The sequence below is a fragment of the Hyperolius riggenbachi genome, chromosome 5, assembly GCF_040937935.1.
Source record: "Hyperolius riggenbachi isolate aHypRig1 chromosome 5, aHypRig1.pri, whole genome shotgun sequence".
NCBI classification, from domain to species: domain Eukaryota; kingdom Metazoa; phylum Chordata; class Amphibia; order Anura; family Hyperoliidae; genus Hyperolius; species Hyperolius riggenbachi.
In genome coordinates, this window is record NC_090650.1 from 297,850,626 (window position 1) to 297,878,361 (window position 27,736).

A 27,736-nucleotide genomic window follows, 5' to 3' on the forward strand; every position below is an offset into this window, starting at 1 on the left:
ATAAACAGTAAAGAGAGAAACAGCATAAACTAACATTCAAATTATAACAAAACTAGCTGTCTATCTCACCTACTGCATTGGGGTTCCACCAACTACAATGTAGGAGCAGTCGCTTTCACAATTCAAGACAGACTAAATTTCTACGCGCAACTCTACTCAAATTTGGCTTATCTGGCACAATCTTATCCGCCATCATGGCATTATATACTGCCCCTTCTGCCCGGGTTAATGCTGCAGGCTTTATCTCCAAAACATTTAATATAACAAACGGGACTAGACAGGGATGCCCGCTGTCCCCCATAATTTTTGTTTTAATTATGGAAACTATAGCCCAAAAAATACGCTCTAATAAATTAATCTCCGGAATAAACATCGACAACTCAACACATATCATTAGCCTTTTTGCCGATGATGTAGCATTGATACTATCTAATCCCACGGTTTCTCTACCTCAAGTTATGCAAGAACTACAAACATTCTCCGAAGCCTCTCTCTATAAATTAAACCAGAGCAAATCCCAAATATTGAATCTAAACCTCCCCCAAACACCAGTCAGCTTTTAAAACAAAAATACAAATTTACCTGGGCAGAGGGGGCAGTATCATACCTAGGTATTAATCTTTCCAAAGCCGCCTCAGAATTATTCAAACACAACTATGTTCCCCTACTTGCAGAACTAAAAAAGGAATGTTTGTCCATGTCCAAGTTTTGGCTATCCTGGTCAGGGCGCATAGCTGCTTTCAAACTTTTCCTGCTACCTAAAATCTTATATCTATTTTGCACATTACATATACCTATAAACAAATCCTGGTTTAATTATATTAAGAAATGCATTAACAACTTTATATGGAGTGGAAAGAAAGTGCGTACTCCGTACCATATAATGATGCTACACAGATCTCAAGGGGGAATGGGCCTCCCTAATTGTGAACTTTATTACAGAGCCGCGAACTTGGACATGGTCCGACAATGGTGGGACCCTGCCTCTCCTAAGCCTTGGGTTCTACTGGAAAAGAATTTACTAGGTTGTAATCTCAGAACTCTGTTATCTAGTATTCTTGTAGGGGCTAAACTCACAACATCACCATTTCCCTCTATTCAATCAGCCCTGAAATCATGGGAATGCTTTATTAAACATCCTCCTCCCTCCCACATCAAAACAAGCCCCCTCCCAACTAATATAGCAGTTCTCGAACATTTTTCCCCCAACTTAAATATGTCGACATGGTCTAGGTCAGGGATTATTTATTTATCCGATTTATTCTCCAATCACAGTCTCAAATCGTTCCAGACTCTAGCTCAGCAATTCGATCTACATCAATCTCAGCTGTTCACATATCATAGAGTCCATCACCTGATATCATCCAACAAATTACTCCCCCCTAACATACTTCCCAAAATATTAACAATGTTAAATTTCAAAGGTCTTTTTAGGGGCGGCATCTCTGTATGGTATGAGGCTCTACAATCCTATACGGTCTCTCCCCTACTACGTTACGCAAATATATGGTCCTATGATCTTCAATGTAAAATTAGCAGCAAGCATCTAGTATCGGCAAATAAATCAATTGTTAAAATTTCAAAGTGTAATACTCACTGGGAAACATCCCACAAAATCTTATATAGATGGTACATGACACCTAGACGTATTGCCTCTTTCTCTACAGAAATGTCCCCTCTATGTTGGAAGTGCCAAAAGGAAAGTTTTGGCTATCCTGGTCAGGGCGCATAGCTGCTTTCAAACTTTTCCTGCTACCTAAAATCTTATATCTATTTTGCACATTACATATACCTATAAACAAATCCTGGTTTAATTATATTAAGAAATGCATTAACAACTTTATATGGAGTGGAAAGAAAGTGCGTACTCCGTACCATATAATGACGCTACACAGATCTCAAGGGGGAATGGGCCTCCCTAATTGTGAACTTTATTACAGAGCCGCGAACTTGGACATGGTCCGACAATGGTGGGACCCTGCCTCTCCTAAGCCTTGGGTTCTACTGGAAAATAATTTACTAGGTTGTAATCTCAGAACTCTGTTATCTAGTATTCTTGTAGGGGCTTAACTCCCAACATCACCATTTCCCTCTATTCAATCAGCCCTGAAATCATGGAAATGCTTTATTAAACATCCTCCTCCCTCCCACATCAAAACAAGCCCCCTCCCAACTAATATAGCAGTTCTCGAACATTTTTCCCCCAACTTAAATATGTCGACATGGTCTAGGTCAGGGATTATTTATTTATCCGATTTATTCTCCAATCACAGTCTCAAATCGTTCCAGACTCTAGCTCAGCAATTCGATCTACATCAATCTCAGCTGTTCACATATCATAGAGTCCATCACCTGATATCATCCAACAAATTACTCCCCCCTAACATACTTCCCAAAATATTAACAATGTTAAATTTCAAAGGTCTTTTTAGGGGCGGCATCTCTGTATGGTATGAGGCTCTACAATCCTATATGGTCTCTCCCCTACTACGTTACGCAAATATATGGTCCTATGATCTTCAATGTAAAATTAGCAGCAAGCATCTAGTATCGGCAAATAAATCAATTGTTAAAATTTCAAAGTGTAATACTCACTGGGAAACATCCCGCAAAATCTTATATAGATGGTACATGACACCTAGACGTATTGCCTCTTTCTCTACAGAAATGTCCCCTCTATGTTGGAAGTGCCAAAAGGAAATTGGAACGTATGTACATATGTTGTGGAACTGTCCTATCATCTCTGACTTATGGACACGCATTGAGAAGTTAATCCAGAGGACCACGATGTGTAATTTTACCCTAACTCCCCAACTAGCCCTACTCCTTGTAGGCGTGGAGACTCTACCCCCCAAATTTAAACCCATTATCTGTTATATTATCTTCGCTGCTCACCATTTATTTTCTCAAATTGGAAGTCCCAAGACCACTTTCTCATTTCTCAAATTATTGCGATTACCCATAAGAACATTCTTATGGAAAATAAAATAAGAGCTAGGATAGGCCAACCACGGAGTGAGTTTTATTTCCCAGCAACATGGTTGCATATCTAAACAATTCTCCTCTCGTTACTATAACAAAAATCCTTGAAGTACATTACCCAGAGTAAGCTAATTCTGAGATTATAACTCTAGATTAGGAATTGTTTGCCTTTTTTTTTTTTTTGTTTATTTTTTTTATTTATTTATTTATTTTTTTTTTATTTTATTTTTTCTTTGTTTTTGTTCTCTGTTACTTGTTCCCTTAAGCCTTCGTAGTATTGTATACCCCTACATTTGCAACTGCCTCTTGTATGTGATGGTAATACTACAATGCGCCATAAGCGTATAAGTCACCACAAATATGTCATACCTACGGATTAATCGCTTACCTTATCGAGGAAGAAATACTATCATCATTGCTGACGGGGGTTCGTTCTAGCCCACTGTAGCCGTCAGTTAAGTGTAATATCAATAGCACTCTCTAACCACCCTCAGGGTCATGTGAAGGTTAGTGATGTTTGCTATATTTCTTAGGTCAATCAATATCTCCAGTCTCATGTCAATGCAGATTCTGTTATTTGTTATGTGTAAGTGACAATATGCATATCACCTTATGATGCTTGTTATACATTTCATTTATTCTTCAATAAAAACCGTATAATGAAAAAAAAATTCTCTTCTTTGTGAACATTCCTAGCCCAGAGGTATGACCAGAAACTTATACAACAAGCTTCAAGTGTTTCACTGTAATGTTGCTGCCCCAAAACAAAAATGTAAGAACATTTGCTTCTAGGCTTGAGTCAGAGTTGATTTAAATTGGAGTCTGAACCAATGATATGTCATGAGTTTTATATAACAATCAAAATATGGACAACATATTATCATTAAGACTGTTTAAAATATCCCTAAAGCAAAAAAAAAAAAAAATGTTTGAGTTAAGTCCTTGGTGGGCTAAATTAACTTCTAGTAAACCTCTCTATCCTGGTTATTGTATTTGGGGTCCCTCCTGTTCCCCATCCTTTTTATATTTGGCTTTCTCAACTGAATAGTCTAGAGCAGTTATGGCGAACCTTTCAGAGGCCGAGTGCCCAAACTGCGACCCAACATCGATTTATTTATCACTGAGTGCAAATGGGAGGGGGGGGGATGGGCTGAGCCAACGTAATGTATGGGCGGAGCTAACGTAATGAAGTAACAGCGAGGCATAAGAAAGCAGTGTTTCCGCCATGATGTGGTGAAACGAGGATTCGCATCATGGGTGTGCAGAAACTGTGTGATGCTATTTATTAGTATACCCGCCGTAACCCCAAAGCAGCAAATATAACCAAATATGACCATTAATTAATAAATGCAGCAACAGTTACCCCAGACACCAGAAAATAAACGCTATGTGGGCAACATTTCAGCAGTAAATAACGCTATGTGGGCAACATTTCAGCAGAAAATAATGCAGTGGGCAACATTTTAGCAGAAAATAAGCAGTGGGCAACATTTCAGCAGAAAATAGTGCAGTGGGCAACATTTCACCAGAAAATAAACACAGTGGGCAGCATTTCACCAGAAAATACTGTAAATGCAGTGGGCAACATTTCAGCAGAAAATAAACGCAGTGGGCCCCATTTCAGCAGAAAATAAACGCAGTGGGCAACATTTCAGCAGAAAATAAACGCAGTGGGTCACATTTCAGCAGAAAATAAATGCAGTGGGCCACATTTCCACAGAAAATAAACGCAGTGGGCCACGTTTCAGCAGAAAATAAACACAGTGGGCCACATTTCAGCAGAAAATAATGCAGTGGGCGACATTTCAGCAGAAAAGAATGCAAAGTGGGCAACATTTCAGCAGAAAATAAACGCAGTGGGCCACATTTCAGCAGAAAATAACACGATGTGGGCCACTTTTCAAGTGCAAAAAAAGGAATTTACATACCTGACAGTAGTCTCCTCTCCCAGCCGGCCTCTGACACACAGATCCCCTGAACGATCCTCCTGCATATCTCCCGCGCTGAATGCAATAGCAGTGCTACGGGAAGATGGCGCCCGAAGCCCTGTACTGGAGACACAAATAGTCTCCAGTACAGGGCTTCGGCCGCCATCTTCCCGTAGCCCTGCTCTGCCTGCCAGAAGACTATGCAGGCCGGAGCGGGGCTGCGGGCTATGAACTGGCGCTGTGTCTAGTAGACGCCGCAGCCAGTTCATGCAATGGGCGCAGCAGCGATGGCGTGCCAGCAGATTTGGCTATGCGTGCTGGGTCTGGCACATGTGCCATAGGTTCGCCATCGCTGGTCTAGAGGAAGTACCAGTAGCACAAGTGATTTAGAACTTCACATGCACAAATTCTGATCTGTATACGTGCTTGTACTTGAAGAAAGAAGCACACAAACTCTTTCTTTCGCTGTGCATGTGTGGCTCAGAACTTGTATGTACGCAGTTCAGAGTTTTTTGTTCACCATTTGGGTTGTTGGGTGAAACTGTCTAGGAATGGGAAATGAGGGGACCCCCAGGACAACAAGTAGCACGAGTACAGTCAGGGGTAAGTGTATTTGCACCCAATACTCTCTTTTTAACTTTATGCACACCTGAGCCTTTTTTCAAGCAATTTCCTCAGCCAAAGCTAAACTTTTTTCTATTACTCATCAACTAATTCTTCACCAGCAACCAGCCCTTGATACCTTCATGCCAGTTCCATTTGGGTAGCCAAGCTAAAACTACCTTTTCATAGCATTCCATTATGATTGGCAGGCCTCTCTCACTTTATTTTCTTGGAACACTGGAAGCAACTTGTAGATTTGTGCTCAACCTTGGCTTAAAGTTAAAGGGGAACTTCAGCCTAAACAAACATACTGTCATTAAGTTACATTAGTTATGTTAAATAAAATAGATAGGTAATATAATCTCTTACCCACCCTGTTTTAAAAGAACAGGCAAATGTTTGTGATTTCATGGAGGCAGTCATCTTTTTCATGGGGGCAGCCATCTTTTTGGTTGAAAGGAGGTGACAGGAAGAATGAGACACAGTTCCAGCTGTCCTGTGTCCTGATCAACCCTCCCAGTTGTGCACGCTAGGTTTCAAATCTCAAAAAAAAAAAATGTGTGCCAAAACACCAGAAGGAGAACAACAACATCAGAAATCCCATCATTCTTTGCACGGCATCAGGGGAAAAATGCCCGGGCAATTTTTCTTATGTGCAGCTAAAAATGAGGCTGAGAAAAACAAAGTTCTGATGCTGTAAAAGTGGTAAAGAAACACCAAGCCTTTTCAGTGCAGCTGAGTAGATATTTAGTCTGGAGGTTCACTTCAACCAGAGATCTCCCCTCAAAAAGCTTTTTTACTTACCCAAGGCTTCCTCCAGCCCCATAAGCATCGACGCGCCCCTTGCTGTCCTTCTGCGGTCCTCAATTTAGTGGCAATCAGCCCCGGCGGTATCTGGCTCAGTGATGTCAGTCTGGGTCTTCTGTGCATTCGCAGTAGGTCCGCGCATGCGCAGAAGACCTAGATTGGAGGCGACTGAGACAGTTACTAGGGCTGATTGCGGACAAACAGAGGACAATGGGAGGACAGTGAGGGATGTATCCATGCTTATGGGGCTGGAGGAAGCCTTTGGTAAGTAAAAAAACTTTGCGAGGGGAGATCTCTGGTTCTTGTTAAAACGTACACACACGTGAGGCATGGCAGGGATCGGGTCTCAGTCCATCGGGATACATTGCAGGGGCAACACTGTACAGATGCTATGTTAGTGACTTGTTTTGTTGCTATGTGGAGGGTGGGAGGTAGGGCCAATGGAGAAGCATGTGAGTAATGTCCTGTGGCATCCTCGGTGAGTGGAGTTAAAAATGCTCTTGACCAGTGATCGACTAAATTGCTGGTCGAGCCATTGTATTCAGGCTAGATTCTGGACAAAGGCCGCCTTAGCCAAGTTTAATCTAGCATGTATCAGAGGCTTAAGGCTTCCACCATACAAATGAGCTTATCAAAGATTGTACTTATTTTAACCTCCCTGGCGGTATGTTTATTTCTGGATTTTATGGTCTAAAAGCGGTGCAATTTTTTTCACATGCTTTTACATCCTAAAACCAGAAAAAAATCACACCGCAGAGAGATCTGCAGCTCACTTCCCAGGGATCCAGTGCTGTAATTCTCCCTCCGTCCTCCTGGTGGCGATGTAACCCTGTAGTGGGATCACTGTCAGTCCTCATGTTGATAAACAACGATCTCACCTGAGGGATCCAGAGTCTCCAAGAACCGGAAGAATAGATCCCAGGGGAGGTGAGTTGAAATGCTGCCGCTGTCTACCTTTACCTCCCGGAGGCTACCCAAAGTCAGGCTCGGGATTACCACTTCTAGCTTCTTTTTCCCACCCCCAGCCTGACTTGGGGTTACTGCCAAGAAGATTAAAATATGGTATAGTAAGTAGCTTTATTTCAGCATTTCTTTATAAACCCAAGCCTAAGCCAAATCTGGAATACCTGGAATACAGCAGCATGCACAAAAAGTGTCCGTATTCCAAGTGTGATACAGCCTACCTTCCATAAATAGGAAAAGCTTATTTATATAAAAATTATATGAATACCTATAAATGCAGGTGAAATAGAACTTATGAAAAATTTAAATGAAACCACATTGTCTGCCGTACCTGTCCTCTAATAATATATGATTACTGGTCTGAATGGCGTGTAACATTATGTAAAATGAGCAATGATAGTCAGTTTTCTCATTTGCCTGCAATGATCTAAACCTAAAATGTCATTACAGTTTAATAAATTATATATTTATGCAATCTTTAAATTGCTAAAATGTGCTCAGGGGATTTTATAGATATGAAAAAAGAAATGATGAGACTTATCACAAGCAGATTTCTTCCTTTTATGATAAAGCAAAGGCAGTTTGACACAAGGTATTTATAAATGACTAAAGTTAGAATTGCTACAGGCTACTATAAAATTAGATTAAGGGAAGGAAATTACACATATTTAATATTACCTGGTAAGAAATGAAAGAAATGCATTTAAGTTTCATGAAATGATCTCAGGTTATGGTGTCTTTCTGCTTATTACATTTCTTCCTTGTTTCAGCTAATGAGTCGATTGAAAGCATAGCTGGAAATTTGCTTTAAAACAAGATAATAATCTATAAAACACTGGTACCCTGTAACTAGAACGGCAGAACGCAGATTTGAAACTTAATTATATTTTACTTGAACATCTTTTATACATGCTGAACCTCTAAGTTAGATAAGTAATTTTAGACAGCAATATGCATGCATGGATTGTGATAAATGCATGTGTAAATTACTAAACACTAACAAATTATTGCGTTAAAAGGAAGGGTAACTCTACTTTTAGTTAGAGAGGTCGCCTAGTTTGTTTTTTTATTATTATTTAATTTTTTTTAGTGTGTGTGAAACCTAAAATACTTTTCCTGCAAGCACTTCAACATGCAATGCTGACTTCTTAAAACAGACTTATTCCTTTACTTCTTGTCATGCCAGGTGTGCACACAGAAATGCCAGTTAATAGCACACATATCTATGAAGGGGTATACATTCTCCATAATGGGTGCTTTTATGATGTTCATGGCATTGCATATTATCTTGCTGTTTCAGTGTGCAGAAAGCTACGCCTTTCCAGAGCTCACACAAAGCTCAAATTACATTTCTTTGCAACCTTAATCATGGGCTCCATGGTGGCATAGTGCAGCTCTGGGTCCCCGAATCAAATCGCAGTCAGAGCACTATCTGCACGGGGTTTGTATGTTCTTCTCCGCCTACTTTGGTTTCTTCCCACATCCCAAAAACATATGGATAAGTTAAATGGCTTCCCCCAAAACTGGCCCTAGACTACAATGAACATATGACTGTGGTAAGGATTAGGTTGTGAGACCTTCTGAGGGACAGTTGGTGACAAGACCCTATATTCTACAAAGCTTTGTCAAACATGTCAGTGCAATATGAATACTTAATACTACTACTACATATAACAGTTGTCTGTCTGGAGTAGTACTGACACAAAACTGTCTAGAAGCCCACACCATGCTGGGGGAGTATGTAGTTGCACATGGCAGAAGCTCTGGACTAATCCATTGACTGGCAGTAAGCTTTGACACTCCTCAATAAATGTTTGAAACAGTGCTGAATCATTGATTTTTAGTAAATATAATAGAAATAAATGTGAAAAATGCCACGGCTTGCTATTGTGTCTAAGAAGTCCCAGAGTGTTAAAATGCTCATTCCACCTTACAGCTTGGTTAGTAACACATAGCCACATCATCTAAGGTTCAATGTACAGTACAGAGAGCAGGAAGGCATTTCCCATCCTGACTCATGCTCATTTATGGTGTCTTCCAAGTTCCCGTGAACCCCCCCGTGCATGAGAAGCTACTTATTTATGCAGACTGTTGAATGGTGGTGGAACGATCTTCTTTGCTCTCCATGTTGGATGTTGTTTCTCAGATGATGTGACTATATGCTCAAAAAAGTTGTACAGCGAGAGGAGAACTTCAACATACTGAATTTCCTCAGTGGTGGCTTCTTCCTGCCCTTCTCTCATTTCTATTATGTTTACTATTGTTCTATTATTATTGCAGCAGATGCCTAGACTATATATTGCTGTTCAAACTTGTTTCTCTGCTGCCTGTTGCTTGGTGCTGATGGTCTGATCTAACTCTAATATGTGAAATGGGATTATTGCATGCTATATGCACATTAAAACTAAAGAAGCCAGCTGAAATAATGTTAGCATTAACCCTTGGAATCTATAGAGCTAAACTGAACATTTTTTTAAATTCTTTTTGACAGAACACTGATCACAAACACCGAATCTGTCATAGATAGTAGATTCTTTAAGGTGAAAATAATCTCCGCTCCTATGATTTATTTATGTTTTTAGTGGTTATAGCTTCTGCATAAGGACAAGAAGGCTGTATCTCAACTACTTAAAGGGGCACTATGGCAAAAAATTGTACCATTTAAAATATGTGCAAACATAAACAAATAAGAAGTACGTTTTTTTCCAGAGTAAAATGAGCCATAAATTACTTTTCTCCTATGTTGCTGTCACTTACAGTAGGTAGTAGAAATCTGACAGAAGCGACAGGTTTTGGACTAGTCCATCTCTCCACAGGGGATTCTCAGATACATATTTATTTTCAAAACCACTTAGTGAATGGCAGTTGCTTTGTCCAACTGCCAAAAAGCCTAAAAAACTGTGTAGCGAGCAGGGAAGCTGGCCAGCATCATTGTTTAAATCCTTTTTATAGAATATCTTTATAAAGAATAAAAACCTTGCTGAGAATTCCCTATGGAGAGATTGACTAGTCCAAAATCTGTCACTTCTGTCAGATTTATACTACCTACTGTAAATGACAGCAACATAGGGGAAAAGTAATTTATGGCTCATTTTACTCTGGGGGAAAAAAAAACATACTTCTTATTCAGGGTCGGCCCTAGACTTTTTGCCGCCTGAGGCAAATTTATAAAAAAAATTGCCGCCGCCACCCCCCCTCCCCCACTGTATTGTAAGTGGACGGCGATGCAGGAAGTGACGTCAGTGGAGCGCACGCTGGAACGCGGATAAGGTGAGTCCTCCCCGCCTGTGCCTCTTACGATTGGGCATCGGCTGCTTCCTATTACAGCTGGTGGGGAGCGCAGATCGGGGGACCCAGGCGACCCCCGTCCTGCCCGCTACCCCTCCGGCTCGGCGGCCAGCCCCCCCCCCCCCCACGCCCGGGCGGGTGCCGCCCCTAGAAGTTTGCCGCCTGAGGCAAACGTTTCACCCCGCCTCATGAGCGGGCCGGCCCTGTTCTTATTTGTCTGTTTGTGCATACATTACATTTTAAATATTTTCGCCATAGTGCCCCTTTAACCACTTCCCGACCGCCCACTACACAGGGGCGGCGGGGAAGTGGAGCCCTGCAGGACGGCCTCACCCACAGAGGCGGCGGTCCATTTAAGGGCATGGGCGGAGCGATCGCGTCATCCGTGACGCGATCCTCCGCCGGCGCCTGTCACCGCTCGCTCGCCGCAACATCCCGCCGGCTATACGGAAGCGCCGGCGGGATGTTAACCCCGCGATCGCCGCATACAAAGTGTATAATACACTTTGTAATGTTTACAAAGTGTATTATACATGCTGCCTCCTGCCCTGGTGGTCCCAGTGTCCGAGGGACCACCAGGGCAGGCTGCAGCCACCCTAGTCTGCACCCAAGCACACTGATTTCTCCCCCCCCTGCCCCAGATCGCCCACAGCACCCATCAGACCCCCCCCCTGCCCACCCCCCAGACCCCTGTTTGCACCCAATCACCCCCCTAATCACCCATCAATCACTCCCTGTCACTATCTGTCAACGCTATTTTTTTTTTATCCCCCCCCCCTGCTCCCTGCCCCCTCCTGATCACCCCCCACCCCTCAGATTCTCCCCAGACCCCCCCCCCAGACCACCCCCCCCTGTTTACTGTATGCATCTATCCCCCTGATCACCTGTCAATCACCTGTCAATCACCTGTCAATCACCCGTCAATCACCCATCAATCACCCGTCAATCACCCCCTGTCACTGCCACCCATCAATCAGCCCCTAACCTGCCCCTTGCGGGCAATCTGATCACCCCCCCCACACCAATAGATCGCCCACAGATCCGACATCAGATCACCTCCCAAATCCATTGTTTACATCTATTCTCTCCTCTAAACACCCACTAATTACCCATCAATCACCCATCAATCACCCCCTATCACCACTTGTCACTTTTACCTATCAGATCAGACCCTAATCTGCCCCTTGCGGGCGCCCAATCACCCGCCCACACGCTCAGATTGCCCTCTGACCCCCCCTTATCAATTCACCAGTGCATTAATTACATCTGTTCTTCCCTGTAATAACCCACTGATCACCTGTCAATCACCTGCCAATCACCTATCACCCATCAATCACCCCCTGTCACTGCCACCCATCAATCAGCCCCTAACCTGCCCCTTGCGGGCAATCTGATCACCCACCCACACCATTAGATCGCCCGCAAACCCGCCGTCAGATTACCTCCCAAATGTATCGTTTACATCTGTTATCTTCTCTAAACACCCACTAATTACCCATCAATCACCCCCTATCACCACCTGTCACTGTTACCTATCAGATCAGACCCTAATCTGCCCCTTGCGGGCACCCAATCACCCGCCCACACGCTCAGATTGCCCTCTGACCCCCCCTTATCAATTCACCAGTGCATTAATTACATCTGTTCTTCCCTGTAATAACCCACTGATCACCTGTCAATCACCTGCCAATCACCTATCACCCATCAATCACCCCCTGTCACCCCCTGTCACTGCCACCCATCAATCAGCCCCTAACCTGCCCCTTGCGGGCAATCTGATCACCCACCCACACCATTAGATCGCCCGCAAACCCGCCGTCAGATTACCTCCCAAATGTATCGTTTACATCTGTTATCTTCTCTAAACACCCACTAATTACCCATCAATCACCCCCTATCACCACCTGTCACTGTTACCTATCAGATCAGACCCTAATCTGCCCCTTGCGGGCACCCAATCACCCGCCCACACGCTCAGATTGCCCTCAGACCCCCCCCCCCCCCTTATCAATTCGCCAGTGCATTAATTACATCTGTCCTTCCCTGTAATAACCCACTGATCACCTGTCAATCACCTATCACCCATCAATCACCCCCTGTCACTGCCACCCAACAATCAGCCCCTAACCTGCCCCTTGCGGGCAATCTGATCACCCACCCATACCAATAGATCGCCCGCAGATCCGACATCAGATCACCACCCAAGCGCAGTGTTTCCATCTATTCTCTCCTCTAAACACCCACTAATTACCCATCAATCACCCATCAATCACTCCCTATCACCACCTGTCACTGTTACCTATCAGATCAGACCCTAATCTGCCCCTTGCGGGCACCCAATCGCCCGCCTACACGCTCAGATTGCCCTCAGACCCCCCCTTATCAATTCGCCAGTGCAATATTTACATCTGTTCTCCCCTGTAATAACCCACTGATTACCTGTCAATCACCTATCAATCACCCATCAATCACCCCCTGTCACTGCCACCCATCAATCACCCCCTGTCACTGCCACCCATCAATCACCCGCTGTCACTGCCACCCATCAATCAGCCCCTAACCTGCCCCTTGCGGGCAAACTGATCACCCACCCACACCAATAGATCGCCCGCAGATCCGACATCAGATCACCACCCAAGCGCAGTGTTTCCATCTATTCTCTACCCTAAACACCCACTAATTACCCATCAATCACCCCCTGTCACTGCTACCTATCAGATTAGACCCCTATCTGCCCCTAGGGCACTCAATCACCCGCCCACACCCTCAGAATGCCCTCAGACCCCAGCCCTGATCACCTCGCCAGTGCATTGCTTGCATCCATTCCCCCCTCTAATCACACCTTGAGACACCCATCAATCACCTCCTGTCACCCCCTAGCACACCTACCCATCAGATCAGGCCCCAATTTGCCCCGTGTGGGCTCCTGATCACTCGGCCAAACCCTCAGACCCCCTTCCGATCACCTCCCCAGTGCATGGATTGCATCTATTTTCCCCTCTAACCACCCCCTGAGACACCCATCAATCACCTCCTGTCACCCCCCTAGCACTCCTATCCATCAGATCAGGCCCAATACAACCTGTCATCTAAAAGGCCACCCTGCTTATGACCGGTTCCACAAAATTCGCCCCCTCATAGACCACCTGTCATCAAAATTTGCAGATGCTTATACCCCTGAACAGTCATTTTGAGACATTTGGTTTCCAGACTACTCACGGTTTTGGGCCTGTAAAATGCCAGGGCGGTATAGGAACCCCACAAGTGACCCCATTTTAGAAAAAAAAGACACCCCAAGGTATTATGTTAGGTGTATGACGAGTTCATAGAAGATTTAATTTTTTGTCAAAAGTTAGCGGAAATTAATTTTTATTGGTTTTTTTTCACAAAGTGTCATTTTTCACTAACTTGTGACAAAAAATAAAATCTTCTATGAACTCGCCATACACCTAACGGAATACCTTGGGGTGTCTTCTTTCTAAAATGGGGTCACTTGTGGGGTTCCTATACTGCCCTGGCATTTTAGGGGCCCTAAACCGCGAGGAGTAGTCTAGAAAACAAATGCTTCAAAATGACCTGTGAATAGGACGTTGGGCCCCTTAGCGCACCTAGGCTGCAAAAAAGTGTCACACATGTGGTACCGCCGTACTCAGGAAAAGTAGTATAATGTGTTTTGGGGTGTATTTTTACACATACCAATGCTGGGTGGGAGAAATTTCTATGTAAATGGACAATTGTGTGTAAAAAAATCAAACAATTGTCATTTACAGAGATATTTCTCCCACTTAGCATGGGTATGTGTAAAAATACACCCCAAAACGCATTATACTACTTCTCCTGAGTACAGCGGTACCACATGTGTGGCACTTTTTTACACCCTAAGTACGCTAAGGGGCCCAAAGTCCAATGAGTACCTTTAGGATTTCACAGGTCATTTTGCGACATTTGGTTTCAAGACTACTCCTCACGGTTTAGGGCCCCTAAAATGCCAGGGCAGTATAGGAACCCCACAAATGACCCCATTCTAGAAAGAAGACACCCAAAGGTATTCCGTACGGAGTATGGTGAGTTCATAGAAGATTTTATTTTTTGTCACAAGTTAGCGGAAAATGACACTTTGTGAAAAAAAACTATTAAAATCAATTTCCGCTAACTTGTGACAAAAAAATAAAAACTTCTATGAACTCACCATACTCCTAACGGAATACCTTGGGGTGTCTTCTTTCTAAAATGGGGTCATTAGTGGGGTTCCTATACTGCCCTGGCATTTTAGGGGCCCTAAACCGTGAGGAGTAGTCTTGAAACAAAAATGACCTGTGAAATCCTAAAGGTACTCATTGGACTTTGGGCCCCTTAGTGCAGTTAGGGTGCAAAAAAGTGCCACACATGTGGTATCGCCGTACTCGGGAGAAGTAGTATAATGTGTTTTGGGGTGTATTTTTACACATACCCATGCTGGGTGGGAGAAATACCTCTGTAAATGACAATCTTTTGATTTTTTTACACACAATTGTCCATTTACAGAGGTATTTCTCCCACCCAGCATGGGTATGTGTAAAAATACACCCCAAAACACATTGTACTACTTCTCCCGAGTATGGCGATACCACATGTGTGGCACTTTTTTGCACCCTAACTGCGCTAAAGGGCCCAAAGTCCAATGAGTACCTTTAGGATTTCACAGGTCATTTTGCGACATTTGGTTTCAAGACTACTCCTCACGGTTTAGGGCCCCTAAAATGCCAGGGCAGTATAGGAACCCCACAAATGACCCCATTTTAGAAAGAAGACACCCCAAGGTATTCCGTTAGGAGTATGGTGAGTTCATAGAAGATTTTATTTTTTGTCAAAAGTTAGCGGAAATTGATTTTAATTGTGTTTTTTCACAAAGTGTCATTTTCCGCTAACTTGTGACAAAAAATAAAATCTTCTATGAACTCGCCATACTACTAACGGAATACCTTGGGGTGTCTTCTTTCTAAAATGGGGTCATTTGTGGGGTTCCTATACTGCCCTGGCATTTTAGGGGCCCTAAACCGTGAGGAGTAGTCTTGAAACGAAATTTCTCAAAATGACCTGTGAAATCCTAAAGGTACTCATTGGACTTTGGGCCCTTTAGCGCAGTTAGGGTGCAAAAAAGTGCCACACATGTGGTATCGCCGTACTCAGGAGAAGTAGTATAATGTGTTTTGTGGTGTATTTTTACACATACCCATGCTGAGTGGGAGAAATATCTCTGTAAATGGACAATTGTGTGTAAAAAAAATTAACAAATTGTCATTTACAGAGATATTTCTCCCACCCAGCATGGGTATGTGTAAAAATACACCCCAAAACACATTATACTACTTCTCCTGAGTACGGCAATACCACATGTGTGGCACTTTTTTGCAGCCTAACTGCGCTAAGGGGTCCAAAGTCCAATGAGCACCTTTAGGCTTTACAGGGGTGCTTACAATTTAGCACCCCCCAAAATGTCAGGACAGTAAACACACCCCACAAATGATCCCATTTTGGAAAGTAGACCCTTCAAGGTATTCAGAGAGGGGCATGGTGAGTCCGTGGCAGATTTCATTTTTTTTTGTCGCAAGTTAGAAGAAATGGAAACTTTTTTTTTTTTTTTTTTCCTCACAAAGTGTCATTTTCCGCTTACTTGTGACAAAAAATAATATCTTCTATGAACTCACTATGCCTCTCAGTGAATACTTTGGGATGTCTTCTTTCCAAAATGGGGTCATTTGGGGGGTATTTATACTATCCTGGAATTCTAGCCCCTCATGAAACATGACAGGGGGTCAGAAAAGTCAGAGATGCTTGAAAATGGGAAAATTCACTTTTGGCACCATAGTTTGTAAACGCTATAACTTTTACCCAAACCAATAAATATACACTGAATGGTTTTTTTTTTATCAAAAACATGTTTGTCCACATTTTTCGCGCTGCATGTATACAGAAATTTTACTTTATTTGAAAACTGTCAGCACAGAAAGTTAAAAAAATCATTTTTTTGCCAAAATTCATGTCTTTTTTGATGAATATAATAAAAAGTAAAAATCGCAGGAGCAATCAAATAGCATCAAAAGAAAGCTTTATTAGTGACAAGAAAAGGAGCCAAAATTCATTTAGGTGGTAGGTTGTATGAGCGAGCAATAAACCGTGAAAGCTGCAGTGGTCTGAATGGAAAAAAAGTGGCCGGTCCTTAAGGGGGGTAAAGCCCTAGGTCCTCAAGTGGTTAAAGCTATCCAATAGCTAGGCTTATCTGGTGGGGAAAGGACAGCAACAATGAAGAGAGAGAGGAACAGGTGACATTGCTATGACGAGCTGAGGACAAGCTTTCTTCTAACTGGTCCCTCAAATGGTCTCATGGCCAGTCCGACACTACATCAGCATGTACAAAAGGGTGTGAGAAACAAAACTGATGTCAACATTGGGAACATTTTTCTAGTGGATCATTTGGTTTTGTATTCAACTTTATTGGCCTTTACATATGTACTCAACTACTGCAACTTTAAGATTTCAGGAAGAGCCCCTTTGGGCCACAAATGTTTTAGGATGCATCCATAAATGAAACAATTTCTGACCCTCTCAGAATACTCACCTTTTGTTATAACAGCTTTTGAATTTTTATATTCTATACAAGAGTTATGCCTGTACAGAGCATTGAAGTGCAGTGAATGCTATTTGTTAGTTGTATTTTAAAGATCATTGTATTATTTATGATGCGTTACATATTGCATTCTAAACTTTATTAAATGGCCAATATTGTGATTCTTATGCAATTAAATCACTGTGATTATTTACTGTGTGTTTTTTTCGCTGTTTTCTAAACATTCATGCTGTGTGTTTCCATGGTATTTAATTATTTTAAACATACCAAGGTGTCTTAAGATGAGAAAAGTGCCAGAAGTGCACTTTCTAACCTTCCACAGTATATAAATTATCTGTAGGATAAACATATCAACATTTAAAACATGCCTATATGTAAATAAGTTGAATGGTACATAAGCTGCAAACAGAAATGGAAATAAAAATCTGCATGTAACAAACCACTGACTACATTATATTTACTAGTTCTTGTATAACTGAGCCAAATTAGCAGAGCAGCATGGTAGAGACCCAGCATCCAATTCTCATGGATCCTCTTGCAGTTTGACAGATAAGCAAAAATAAGTTAAAATTGTCTGCTCCGCCTCCAAGATGTCCTCTCCAAGAAATGTTCCACAGTCATTTGACACACACATTTCCCAGACAAATCAGTAATGTGACAAATCACCAGCCGTGCACGAGTTATTGAAACAAGAAATTATTTTTAGGGCATGTTTTCCTGCTGAGCTCTGCAGAGGGGTATTTTTTTGGGAGCACTCACTGCTCCACTTTTGGTATGCCATTCTTTCTCTTTGTATGTTCATGTGTGCATTATAAACCCAATAACTATAGTACAGAGCCTTAAAGTGAACCTGAGACATTCGCATACATTTTTTTTATACATTCCTGGGGCTTCCTCCAGTCCCCTTCACGCTGATTAGTTTCTCACCATCCTCCTCCGCTGCCTGCATTCTGGCCCAGTAACTGTTCCCATCACCTGGAGAGTTCTGTACCTGCTGCACAGGTGCAGAACACTCCCAGCCACAGTAGCAAGACAGGGGAGCGTGCTTGGCTGCACTGTGCCTGCACAGACTGGCCCTGACTTGCTGAATTACCGGGCAAGATTCCGGAAGCTGCAGGCGACGGAGGAACATGACGAGGGAGGGATCAGGCCAAAGGGGGCTGGAGGAAGCCCCAGGTTTTTATAAAACTACTTTTCCTTTCCCTCAGGTACACTTTAAATTGGTTAACACGAATGTGTAGGCAACATATGATCATCCTGTCCTTGTAAGTAAAAATACATTTTGCTAAACTGATTTCCAGTATTTGAAATTATTTCAGTATTTGTTTATATGCTTTAAGTTAATGCACAGCAAAGAAAAGCAAAATGGCAGCTGAGTCGGTAGGTCATTGGCATCTTTATACAAAAGCAATGCTGCAGGCTAAATCTCCATTGATATTGTATATGTCAGATGTATGTCTCTGATGGGTGTCTGCACTGAAAAAGGAATGTATGATCTTTATTACAGTTGGCACACTGACATTTTTAGCTCCGCTTCTGACAGCACTGGAGAATTTAAAAGGTAAAGGACATGTATAAAACTTTAGAGCATTAACATTATTTAACCACTTAAGCCTTCAGTCGTTTTCACTTTATGCATCCAAGCAATGTTCACCTCCCATTAATTAGCCTATAACTTTATCACTACTTATCACAATGAACTGATCTATATCTTGTTTTTTCCGCCGCCAATTAGGCTTTCTTTGGGGGGTACATTTTGCTAAGAGCCACTTTACTGTAAATGCATTTTAACAGGAAGAATAAGAAAAAAAATGGAAAAAATGCATTATTTCTCAGTTTTCAGTCATTATAGTTTTAAAATAATACATGCCTCCATAAGCAAAACTCACGTATTGTATTTGCCCATATGTCCCGTTTATTACACCATTAAAATTATGTCCCTATAACGATGTATGGTGACAATATTTTATTTGGAAATAAAGGTGCATTTTTTCCGTTTTGCATCTATCACTATTTACAAGTTTAGAATAAAAAAAATATAGAAATATTTCATCTTTACATTGATATTTAAAATGTTTAGACCCTTAGGTAAATATTTACATGTTTTTTTTTTTTATTATTGTAATGTTTTGTTTTTTTATATTAAACATTTTATTTGGGTAGTTTTGGGAGGATGGGAGGTAAACAATGTGTTTATAATGTAAATGTGTGTTAATTTTTATTTTTTTAAATTTCAGATGTAGTATTACTTTTTGGCCACAAGATGGCGGCCATGAGTTTGTTTACATGACGTCACTCTAAGCGTAGCATACGCTTAGAGGGACGCACGGGAGACGCAACAGCCAGAAAAAGCGGAGCTTCTGAGAGAAGCTGTCGCTTTTTCTGCAGGGGGAGAGGAATCAGTGATCGGGCAGCATAGCCCGATACACTGATTCGTGGGCTAACGATCCACGGCCGGGAGCGCGCGCGCATGCGCGCGATCGGCCGCGGGAGCGCGCACATGGCCTCCTGGGCGTAGCTAGTACGGCCAGGAGGCCAAAGTAGTTAAGAAAGGGTATTTTTTAAACACTGCATGTTTTTTACACTTCCTATTGCATTTAGTAACTGCAGAAATCATCTGCACACTTTTTTTATCAGAAACCAGAGATCAGAGTTGTTTACAACACTGAGCAAGAGTGCTATTCCTGTCCTGTATAGCTACACAGTGAAAGAAATCTATATATATAAAATCGTGTGTGTGTGTGTGTGTGTGTGTGTGTGTGTGTGTGTGTGTGTGTGTGTGTGTGTGTGTGTGTGTGTGTGTGTGTGTGTGTGTGTGTGTGTGTGTGTGTGTGTGTGTGTGTGTGTGTGTGTGTGTGTGTGTGTGTGTGTGTGTGTGTGTGCCGTGATCACGCGAAAACGGCTTGACCAATTTTTCACTATTTTTGATATTTAAAGTTTAATATTTGTTCAAGGAGGCCTGCTAGTGTTGCATTGTGGGTGAAAAAGTGGAGACTTATTTTTGGTCCCTTTTAATCTAAATTACTTTGCAACAATGTCAAAATAAATGATGGACCATTATTCATTTTTTGTATAGGTAGTGTGAACACTGGTGATGTCACCTTAGACAGCAGATGTGCTGATGTATGCACATGCACAATGTGAAACATAGATTTTTATTTTTTTTTTGTATTTCCATATTTAATGCATTTTAAAAAATAGTATAAGTATTTATTCTGCTAAGCTCTATTAACCCTCATTGTACCCCATACAAGTACGTATTGCTTTGGACATTCAGAACCTACCAGTGTATACATAACAGTGTTTATTCAATTTTATTAACAAAATAAAATACCAATAGAGTCTATTTAGTTATAGGTTAGAATACATATTTCAGCATTTCTTCCTCCAGGCATAACCAAGGATACAACTCTGTGTAAGCCACACCCAACACTGCAATACCTTCCTTAAAGAGAAACTTCAATCCAGGATTGAACTTTCTCCCAATTTGTAGCTGATACCCCCTATCCTATTAAACATCTTTACCTTTTGTCCATAAAGGTAGAACAGAAAGCATCCACCAGCAGCAGCAATAATGCTTAGTAAACCTTTATTCCATCCCCATACCGCATGACATACAAAGTGCAATGCCTAACGTCGTTTCACAGGATAAACCTGCTTCCTCAGAGGCAACCAATAACACAGTGACACAGAACACAGCATACTTAAATATAATACAATAAATTACATGGGCTTACCACACCTCTTGCAACCGCCCCACCGCCGAGCGTGTGAGTGTGTCGCCACACCGCCCTGAGCTACTGGCTCTGTGAGTAGTTCAGTGAATCACTTCCGGGTGGATCGATCAGGCACTTCCCTGATTGGTTGTTGGGACGTCACATGACTATCCCATCACTTCCGTCCATACAGAGTCACCAGTAGTATCGGTATAAGGGGGTGTGCCGGCATCTAGTTTCCTAGGCAACCGGAGAAGAAGCATGGCGTGCCTGCAGATGATAAAACACACAACATAGAACATCTCATTAAAACCTTTTGGATTAAAAACAAATTTCAAATATAACAAAACTTATATATAATCACTGTAACAGTCGCATATGATCTATATTGTGCAGGACAAGTATAATTAGCAGAAGCAAGAGTAAGATATTTAGAGCATATATAAAAGGAGGGAAAATGCCTCTTTTAATCTCCTGAAAAGGGCTGAACCATATCAGTATTCAGCAAATACCCTAGATAGAGAACACTCTCCATCCAGTAGTACCTCAGGGACCTGAAGTTAACACTCTCAGTGAGATTCTAGATGTCAGTGAAGCATACCCATATGCTTCACTCGTATCAAAACTTAAGGAGAAGGAACGAAAAAAATGGATAGGATGGAACAGAGACAGCATAAGAACAGATATATGTACACATTTATCAGATATCAATTATAAATTCAATGTTTATCTAAAAAACACCATAGCTCGTTCCACTCATTGAGACCCAGATTACCACATGCATTAGTGCGAGAAATCAATTTGGCTTCCTCTCTGCGGAGGCATTGGTCGCGATTACCCCCTCTATGTGGAGTTTCTACTATTTTAAGACCACAAAAACGTAGGCAGTCAGCATTTCCATTGTGGTTATCTCTCACATGGGCATTAAGTCTCCCTGCCCCTTTACCTGTCTCTATGGATTTATAGTGTTCCTGAAAATGTTGTTTAATGGGTCTTGTTGTTTTGCCGATGTTAAACCTCCCACATGGGAAGATAATTGCATAAACCGCAAACTTAGACCCACAGTGGATATAGTCCTTAAAAATAATCCTGTAGCCCCCCAACGTGACAGATTTTCCTAGAATCAATTGGTGATAATAGGTGCAGTTGTGACAGCGGAAATTACCAGAGGGCCTCATACCCGTCAGCCAATCTGGTTCCTTGTTTGCACAAAATTCGCTATTCACCACCCATTCCCTAATTGTACGAGCCCTCCGGAAAGTAACCAGTGGACACTCACTCAAATAGGGTTCCAGAGGATCAGTGACAGAGCCTCTGTCCAAATATCTGGACTATTTGTTGAGACCATTTCTGGAAAATGTACCATCTCATTTGGCAGACACATTGGCCGTACTAAGGTGGTTGCCATCAATCAATTGGGAAAGATCATACAACCTGGTCTCTATCGATGTAGAAAGTCTGTACACTTGGATCCCCCAGGAAAAAGGGGTAGAGGTGATTACAACTTTCCTTAATGAACAGGGGAAAGATGAACAGTGAGCAAATTATGTGGGTGAGTGCTTAAAGTTTGTACTAACACACAATGCCTTCTTGTTCAACAACCAGTGGTACAGACAGGCCTCAGGCATGGCGATGGGGACATCGGTGGCCCCAACCTTTGCTAATCTTTTTTTGGCTGTATGGGAGTCACAGTATGTCTATTCTTCTGTTAATCCCTATCGCCACGCCATGAAAAGTTGGCATCGCTACATGGATGATGTGGTTATGATATGGACTGGGGGGGAAATCATGTTCTTGGAGTTTGTGCAATGGCTGAATACCAATGATCTCAATATGAGATTTACGGGAGTCTGGGGTGGCCAAAATTGGAATTTTTGGACCTAGTTATTTATGTGGAAGGGGATAGATTGTTATCTAAGGGTCACTGAAAGGCAACGGCAACAAATGCCCTGTTGGGCCTACTCTAGTTACCATCCCAAGCATGTTTTGGATGACATACCATACAGCCAGTTCCTAAGATTGAAAAGGAATAATAGTAAACAGGTAGACTTTCTGGAACAAAGTAGGGAACTGGCAAGGAGGTCTTTAGCTTGGGGAAATCCATCCAAATTATTGATTGAAGCCTATAACAGAGCTGATGACAAAAGGAGATGTGACTTGCTGAAAAAGAAAAGGAAAGGAAAGTCTCCGACTGAAAACCCTAAAAATAAGGTCCCTTTTATTTTTGACTTTGGTCCAATGGCCTCTAAAATTAAAGAGGCAATAAACAAGAACTGAAACAGGCTGAAGGGGAGCCCAGATCTGGAACCCTATTTGAGTGAGCGTCCACTGGTTACTTTCCGAAGGGCTCGTACAATTGGGGACTGGGTGGTGAATAGCGAATTTTGTGCAAACAAGGAACCAGATTGGCTAACGGGTATGAGGCCCTCTGGTAATTTGTGCTGTCACAACTGCACCCATTGTCACCAATTGATTCCAGGAAAATCTGTCACGTTGGGGGGCTACAGGATTATTTTTAAGGACTATATCCACTGTGGGTCTAAGTTTGCGGTTTATGCAATTATCTGCCCATGTGGGAGGTTTTACATCGGCAAAACAACAAGACCCATTAAACAACATTTTCAGGAACACTATAAATCTATAGAGACAGGTAAAGGGGCAGGGAGACTTATTGCCTATGTGAGAGATAACCACAATGGAAATGCTGACTGCCTACGTTTTTGTGGTCTTAAAATAGTAGAAACTCCACATAGAGGGGGTAATCGCGACCAATGCCTCCGCAGGGAGGAAGCCAAATTGATTTCTCGCACTAATGCATGTGGTAATCTGGGTCTCAATGAGAGGAACGAGCTATGGTGTTTTTTAGATAAACATTGAATTTATAATTGATATCTGATAAATGTGTACATATATCTGTTCTTATGCTGTCTCTGTTCCATCCTATCCATTTTTTTGTTCCTTCTCCTTAAGTTTTGATACGAGTGAAGCATATGGGTATGCTTCACTGACATCTAGAATCTCACTGAGAGTGTTAACTTCGGGTCCCTGAGGTACTACTGGATGGAGAGTGTTCTCTATCTAGGGTATTTGCTGAATACTGATATGGTTCAGCTCTTTTTAGGAGATTAAAAGAGGCATTTTCCCTCCTTTTATATATGCTCTAAATATCTTACTCTAGCTTCTGCTAATTATACTTGTCCTGCACAATATAGATCATATGCGACTGTTACAGTGATTATATATAAGTTTTGTTATATTTGAAATTTGTTTTTATGCCAAAAGGTTTTAATGAGATGTTCTATGTTGTGTTTTTTATCATCTGCAGGCACGCCACGCTTCTTCTCCGGTTGCTTAGGAAACTAGACGCCGGCACACCCCCTTATACCGATACTACTGGTGACTCTGTATGGGCGGAAGTGATGGGAAAGTCATGTGATGCCCCAACAACCAATCACGGAAGCGCCTGATCGATCCACCCGGAAGTGATTCACTGAACTACTCACAGAGCCAGTAGCTCGGGGTGGTGCGGCGATACACTCACACGCTCGGTGGTGGGGTGGTTGCAAGAGGTGTGGTAAGCCCATGTAATTTATTGTATTATATTTAAGTATGCTGTGTTCTGTGTCACTGTGTTATTGGTTGCCTCTGAGGAAGCAGGTTTATCCTGTGAAACGTCGTTAGGCATTGCACTTTGTATGTCACGTGGTATGGGGATGGGATAAAGGTTTACTAAGCATTATTGCTGCTGCCCGGATGCTTTCTGTTCTACCTTTATGGATTATAGTTCATTTGTCTGGAGGCACAGCTAGAGTGACCTGCTTCCCCCTGCCTGTCTACAGTCCGCAGGCATCTTGTGCCAATTAACTTTCTTTCTTTGATTGATCTTTACCTTTTGTGTAATAGTTCACCAGGCATATCTGTGCGGGTGAAATTGAGTAGAAACCTCTCACACAGGATGATGTTTTAGCCATGGCTATAACAGTTTCCTGGCTGTTTTAGCCATAGCAATGACAACAATTTTCTTGCTATTTACCTTGTTGCATTGTGGGAGATATGTGCTTTTTTCAAGCAAGCAGTAACTCCCTCTGTTCATAAAAAAATATTGTTTTCCCTATCACATTGTAAATGGGCGTGGTTATAGATAAGGGCAGTTTGTGATCATTTTTTTTTCATGACTCCAAGCAACAGGGATGCTGACCTGCAGGCTCACAGAGGATCAAACAACATGAATTAACATGGTGAGTTTCAATCATATGTTGATCTATTTTCAATTTTTTTACTTCTTTACTTCTCTTTACTTAGCTACGTCATCATTTATTTTCTTTCCCTACAACTATATTTCGATAAAGTTGCTCTTTAATGTAAAATTCCTTTTTTTGTGAGTGGTTAGATAATATAACATGTAAAACATGTACTGGAACCACAATGGAAGATTTTGATAAAATGCTACATTTAAAACGTATCTAATGGAAAATAAAGAGACTGTCAGTGTAGTGCATATATATGACATTGAGATAATGCAGAAAAATTATCCTCAAACAGTAACAGAGATGAATGATTGTTCATTGTTATGCCTCTAGCTGAATTTAAAAAGCAATTATCTGCTTGGGCCTTTTGGGACTTGTAGGTAAAGGCCAGATAGCTAACATTTATTGGATAAAATGTAATTGGTAAAGTTTCTGTAACCAGTTTGTGTAAGAGAAACATATTGTAATTAAGTGAACTCCCAAAAGAACTGGGCCATACATTTTATGTACTTTCTGTGTGAACTTTTATAAAAAGATAAAATGTGTTTTAAAGTCAAATATTTCATTGTGCTTGTTGTGCTCTAAATATTCTATAAATCTAAGAATACAGCCTTCTGTGATAATAAAAACAAGGAACACCAAGAGCCCCAATAGTGTAATATGTACTGGTAAATGGTTACTAGATAGAGTAAATATTAATACTCACAAACCAGGGTTACCATTAGGCAACCGCTGTAAAGGCAGGTGGGGAGATTTTCCTGACCCCACTCAGGAATAAGAAGTTGCTCTCTGTAGATGAGAAAAAGGGGTTCAACCCTCCACCCAGGGTGGACTCAATATTATGCAGGAGAACAGAGGCGCCAAAAGGATAAAAGGAAGCTAAATGAGCTTAAAAACCAAATTCTTGGTAAATAGAGGAGGTAGTGGTGGACTTACCTCCTCCAAGTAGACACACAACGACTGTAGTAAACACAGTCAATATATTTTATTTATGAACTCCAAATATGCAACGCGTTTCGCAGGTTTGATCCCGCTTCATCAGGCAATAACAACGGAGCAATAGCATATGTGGTCAGTAGAAGAGCCAGTCACACAGAGGTGCCTGGCTCTTCTACTGACCACATATGCTATTGCTCCGTTGTTATTGCCTGATGAAGCGGGATCAAACCTGCGAAACGCGTTGCATATTTGGAGTTCATAAATAAAATATATTGATTGTGTTTACTACAGTCATTGTGTGTCTACTTGGAGAAGGTAAGTCCACAACTACCTCCTCTATTTACCAAGAATTTGGTTTTTAAGCTCATTTAGCTTCCTTTTATCCTTTTGGTGCCTCTGTTCTTCTGTGATAATAAGAAAGCATTAGAAACAACTTTACCTTTCAGTCTAGTCTTCCATTTTAGATCCCTCTGTCCGCCACCTTATGTTTACCCAATTTTACTAGCTTAACTAATCTAAAACTGTTTTCTGTAATCTACACAACTAAATTTACTACCTGCTCCCTGGAGTCCATTTTCTCCCAACTCATATCTTGCCTCTCCTCTTTTATCATCCCTACCTTAAAGGAAGCCTAAAATGTAATAAAGATGGTCAGTTTAACTTACCGGGGGATTCTTCCAGCCCCTTTAAGTCCTTCTGGTCCCTGATCATCATTCCACACTGCTTAATTCCTCCTTATCCAAATGCTGCATGTGTGCCCCCAGCTGAGCACCTCCTACATCATACTCCTGGTGCAAGGGTTGTTCTGTGCTTGTACAGTCTTGGTCAGTTTACGAAGGGGAACAATGGCTGAATGGAGTGCAAGGAATGCTGGGGAGAGACCAGGATGACTTCAGAGCAAAGGGGCTAGAAGCCCTAGGTAAGTTAACTGACCTAGATTTTTTCACTTTAGGTACCCTTTAACTAAATGTTTTCACCTATCTATTTCAATTGACATTTCTCACTCTTGTACAAGCAGTGTTGTAACTCCAAAACTTAAGACTCAGTTTCTGGACCTTTCAATTCCTCCTCATCCAAATGCTGCATGTGTGCCCCCAGCTGAGCACCTCCTACATCATACTCCTGGTGCAAGGGTTGTTCTGTGCTTGTACAGTAAGTAAAAACCATTACTGCGGGTGTGCAGAACGCTACCAGACAAAGGAGCAAGAGTGAAAGGTGCTACTGGGGCCACAGTGGCCTGCGGCTGCCTGAGTTGGTCAGTTTACGAAGGGGAACAATGGCTGAATGGATTGCAAGGAATGCTGGGGAGAGACCAGGATGACTTCAGAGCAAAGGGGCTAGAAGCCCTAGGTAAGTTAACTGACCTAGATTTTTTTCACTTTAGGTACCCTTTAACTAAATGTTTTCACCTATCTATTTCAATTGACATTTCTCACTCTTGTACAAGCAGTGTTGTAACTCCAAAACTTAAGACTCAGTTTCTGGACCTTTCAACTTCCTTTAGCTGCCAGTCGTCTCTCTACCTCCCGTCTCTCAAAGCCTGTTTGAAAGAGATGTTCTTGTGATCCAAGATAGTGGTGAGACTCCCAGTACCTATAATTGTTCAGTTAAATAATTCACTGGTATTAGGCATGCCATAACTCTGGAGCCAGAACT